The sequence below is a fragment of the Myotis brandtii genome, unplaced genomic scaffold, assembly GCF_000412655.1.
Source record: "Myotis brandtii unplaced genomic scaffold, ASM41265v1 scaffold103, whole genome shotgun sequence".
NCBI classification, from domain to species: domain Eukaryota; kingdom Metazoa; phylum Chordata; class Mammalia; order Chiroptera; family Vespertilionidae; genus Myotis; species Myotis brandtii.
In genome coordinates this window covers 4,272,143-4,277,467 of record NW_005353460.1, presented here as the reverse complement: position 1 = coordinate 4,277,467, position 5,325 = coordinate 4,272,143, and positions in this window count along the sequence as shown.

Genomic DNA, 5,325 nt, shown 5'->3' with positions numbered 1-5,325 from the left:
TCCTGCCCCCGACCCCCCCCCCCCCCTTCCCGTGCAACAATCTCAGCAGATTTACGGGCCTCCTGTCACCGAAGCATGTGCAACTTCACCTTCACTCCCGGATCACCAGGGCGAGGTCTCCTGCTCTGTGGCGTCCCAGCGAAGTCTCAAGCTCTGAAACCAGGACATGGCACCAGGTATTACAGCCTTGTAGCTTCTCCGGCCCCCACTTCAATCCCAGGTGCTGTCAGAGGCTCCCAGAACCCCCAGCTTCTAGGCCCCAGCCCCTGTTTTTTACATAGGATTGCATCAGGGTCTGGGGTCAGTGTCATGTACGATTTATAGGAAGTTAAGTTCTCCTTTCGGAATTGGCCACTACATTCCGCAACCCATTCTTCACTGAGCAGTCTACTGGTGCCAGCCCTGGGAGACAGGGAGTTGGATGGGCATCTGCCCACAGGTGGCTCTGGGATGGGAGGAGAGCCAATACAAAAGTCTCAGACGCCATCTTTGTAAAAGGCTCCAATCATCAGCTCTCCTAGGAGTCAGATCTAGGCGGGATTTTCCTTCCCTGCAGACAGAGAACTATGTGAGTGCTTCATGCTTACTTATTGCCTTGCTTCTCAGGAAACTAGTGCAAAATCAATGTTCAAGTGGTGTCTCTCTTAGCCCGGATATTTCACACATCTCCTCCCTCTACTGCATGTTTATGCATTTTGGGGGGGAGGGGGTGGAGGGCCCTATTGAGCACCCACTGTATGCCTAGCACCATGCTAGACGCTGGGATGCAGGGATAAACGAGACAAAGAAGACAAGATGCTGGCTCTCCAAGAGCTCACAGTCATGTAGTAGATGCCCCAAAGCAAGCAGTTATAAAAGGTCGAGGCAAGTGCTATAATGAAGGTGCTCTGGGTGCCAAATCAACTTTGAATTTTTATGAATCGTCCTAGACATTCCCAAACCCCAGACAGCAGGTCAGGACAGTTCTTGAGTCAGGGGAGGTCGGGATCAATAAGGTGGGCATGATATCTGCACCTCCACAGAGGCTGAATGGAAAAGAAGCTAGTCCAAGCAAGTACATTCGTGTGCTTCATGATGTCATATATGGAGTATCACTTTAAACATTTCACAGTTTACTAAAAGCCTATGTGCCTCACTGACACTAGCTACTGATAATTCACGTATTTTATTACATGAGGTAGCAGGGCAGGCATTACATCTCTAATTTACAGATGAGAACTCTAAGGCCAGAGGGATGAAGTGCGAGTCACCTAGCCTGTAAGCAGAGCTGAGGCCACACTTCGTATTTGCTGACCTGGGCCAGGATGCTTTTATTTGCATTGCACCAAAGCCGCCACCACCACCTCACCACAGGCAGGAGACCTCTCTGTACAACTCCTGATGGAGCGGATTCTGAGTATATCTTTGGAGAGTGTCATAAAACCAGTGATGATATGATAATGGAACAGACTAAGAGGGACAGGGTGGAAAGGCTCCTCCTTCCTCCCTAGTTTTTCTAGGAGAGGGCAGGAAGGAGCTCTGTGGGTGGGAAGAGGCCACCAGGTAGGCACCTGGGAGGCCCTTCAGTGACCCTGCCTGGCCTGATAGTCAGCTTTGGGTGGCAGGGAGAATGAAGAATACCTCCTTGAGCTGATGCTATGAAGCAACAGGCAACACACATATATGGGCATCTGGCAGTGTGGGAAAATCAGAACCTTTTTGCAATGAAAAACACAAGTTGAAAGTTGTATTTTGCCCCTGTTCTCATATTCAAGCACCCTGGTTTCTAGGTGCTCTGTCACATCAATAGCATGTTTAAAGAACCATTGCCCTAGAATTTTCTCCTCTATACACACATATTTTTGCCATTAGAAAAAAGGAGACTGGGCTTTGATGTGCAAAGTTTTGACAATATGAAAAAGGACCCCCCCCCCAAAAAAACCAACAAAAAACACACCACCACCACCTTTGATGTGCAAAGTTTTGACAATATGAAAAAGGACACCCCCCCCCCAAAAAAAACCAACAAAAAACACACCACCACCAACAACAAAACACACAAAACTCTATGCAGTGCTAAAATACAAAATCTTCACCTGGCCGACGTGGCTCAGTGGTTGAGCGTCGACCTATGACCCAGGAGGTCACAGTTTGATTCCCAGTCAGGGCATATGCCCAGGTTGTAGGCTCAATTCCAAGTGTGGGGTGTGCAGGAGGCAGCTGATCAATGATTCTCTCTCATCATTGATGTTTCTATCTCTCTCTCTCCTTCTCCCTTCCTCTCTGAAATCAATCAAAATATATTTTTTAAAAATACAAAATTTTCAGGCCCTTTTGCCTGGTGCCTTTGCACAGTATGTGAACTGACTGGTGGTTATCCTGCAAAAGTCCAGGTGTGGGATAAAGTCTGTCAGTGGGACTGAGACCAAGTCCTTCCTTTCTAGCGGGGCCTTGGAAGGAGCCAGAAACTGGGTTTAGGGTTCTGGGGTCTTATTTACACCCACACCCCCTGTTTGTCCTTGAGACAGTTGTGTCACCAGCGTGGCCTACCAGGCTTCTAAGGCAGTAAGACCATGTGGGCTTGGGGTGGGGAGTTGGGGATTGTGGGTGATCATGTTATAATGTACCCCGCAAATCACAGAAGGATGCCTCAAGAAGTCGAATTAGAGAGTCACATTTATTGCAATCTGGGACTCCGAGGGGGCATTTTGCTCTCCCAAATCTCGAAGTGATAAGATGGCCGCAACACCAGATTTATATAGGCAAAAATCACAAAGTTATTGATTACATCCCAAGGTTTGGAATGAGGAACCTGGTTCGCAAAAAAAGCAGTTTACAGAAGCAGAATTAAGCATGTTAATTATAGTTTTGGGTCTCCAGATCACTGAGTTGACAGGGACACATTATCTGGGACCACTGAGTTGACAGGAACACATTATCTAGAGCCCTCGGGTCTTGGGACCACCGAGTTACCAGGAACACATTATCTAGAGCCATCGAGGCAATTTAGAGTAATTGCGCTGTCCTGGTTCCCAGGTACAGAAGAATGTGCTTTGATAACCAGTAAGATCACAATCAATGGGACATTCACATTACAGTCAATAAGGCATTCAATTGAATGGGATGATTTATATAATTCAGAAAATCAAAATAACTTTTCTATTGTTAAGCCAAACAGCAGGGTTAGAGTTAAACTACAGTTTCTACCTGAGATGATTGCTACCATACTTCAATCAAAGTCAATGGGGGTCAACCAGACATAGGCTAGGGCCTCCCATGAGTGGGTTTGTGAGATTTACTCCTGACCTGAGACTCCAGGGCTGGTGGAGGTGCGGTCGCCTGGAGGGATTTCAGAATTGTAATGGTGGACAGACTCAAGTCCTCACACCATTTGGGGAAACTGCAAACAGGAGAGGCCAGCCAAGCCTGGATGCAGAGGTGAGAGGATGTTATTTACTCACACAACTCTTTCCAAGGAGGGAGTAAACAGACACATTTGGCGTGGGACTGAGGGCCTGGCTGGAGGAGAGGGAAGGACCCCCTACCCAACAGCATTTTTCTCTAAATGCCCCTTGAGTTGAAACATAGTTGCCTGGTCTCCTGCAGTCTGTTCTCTGTGAGGAATGTCTTCCCCAGCTTCTCCGCTGAGCTCTACCAATTGTTTAGGGATTAACCCTTTGCCATCCAAACTATTGCTTTATCTCTCTCCATGTCTGTCCCTCCATCTGCAACTCTGGGCTTTGGTGCACCTTTCATTAGCCTAGAAATGACGAGAGAAGTGGAATCTGCAGACATGTTTTGCATGCACAGTGGAATCACAATCTCCGTATGGGCACGAGTGCTTTAAGAAAATAGTCTCGCTTCTTCACAAACTCAAGTAGCTTTACTTGGAATCTGTCCATCCAAAAATTTGGTCTGCAGAGTCCAAAGCCAGCTTCCCTGGAGCCTTACAAACAAGCTGGCTGGCAAGGCAGCGCCTCCTACAGTGTCTGCCTTAAGCAATAGGATCTGTGGCCCATTTGCCCCTCAGATGCAGGGTTTTCAGCATCCGTTGCCTCCTTTCACCCACACATCAGGGCACACGCAGTTCAGACCCACGAACTTCCTAAACTGCTTGCTGATGTCTCCTGTCCCTGGGGTCAGTCATAGTCACACTCCCAACTCTCCCAATGTTTGAAACATACAAAGAATTCCCAGGAACTCTGAGGTGGAGGGTGGCAAGGAGACTTCTGTTCCTGGGGGGCCAGGTGAGAAGGCCCAGCTGTGTTTCTGCTAATACTCTCCCCTTCTGTCTGCTGTAATGGGGACTCTTGGTTTTGACTGGAGGTTCGTTCCTGGGCCAACTCTGAATGTAGCATGTGTGCCTGAGTGATGGATTTGATATTTACACACGCCACCCTGATAAGTGCACATGTGTTTTTAATGTTTTGGCTTTCTACACCACAAACATGTCAATGTGGATATGCCTGCACACACAGACATGCTGTCGGGCTGGGACTTGAGTAGTTTTTTTTCTCTCTTTTTTTCTTTTCCTTTTTTTTTTTTTAACTGCCCTCCCAAAGCTAACACCTTTGCAAACAATATTTCCCACCACACTGAACAACATGTACTTAATGCCTCCGGTGTTGTTGGAGGGCCACCATCCGGTTATCCTGCCCGGAAAAGTCCTGCATTTTAAAACCAGCAAACAGCCCCCACCACGCACCTTTCTCTGGTCTTTGCGGGAGCCCAGCCGGGCCCGCTGGGGACTTAAAAGCAGACCTCCGTGGCTTCTGCCTTCCTGAGCCCCGGTTTGTCCGGGAAACGACTTGTCTTTGAATCGCAGCTACAGAGAACGAAACCGAAGAGGTGAGCTGCTTGTCTGGTAGGCTGTTGTTTGAAATGAAGAAAAGGTGTAAAAAAAAAAAAAAGTCGTCATTATCTCATGGATTTGCAAGTACAGTTAAATTCCTCGCTTCTCTCCGACCCGACGCAAGTTAATTACAGCGTTAAACATTCTCTTCATGCACCCTACACTTCTATTGCCCCGTCCTTTTATTTTCCCCTTTTCCTCTCTTTGTTTCCCTTCTTTTACTTACTTATTTCTTATTTTGTGTCTTAAGGGGTGTTGACCTGTGTTTAGTTCTAGTAAACCGAACCCTGTTGCAAGTGAAGCGATTGGCTAATTGCGCGGGTGACTGACGTGCTAAATGAGTGCGGCTCGCCGCAGCCCCGAGCTGATTGGCTGCGCGGGAGGCTCAGAGGGCTTTGCAACGGGAGCACCGGGCACTCGAGTCCTGCAGCCTCGGGAGTAGGTGCCGCGCTCCCGGGAGCCCGGGCAGCACTCAGGCCGCGCGCTCCTCTCCC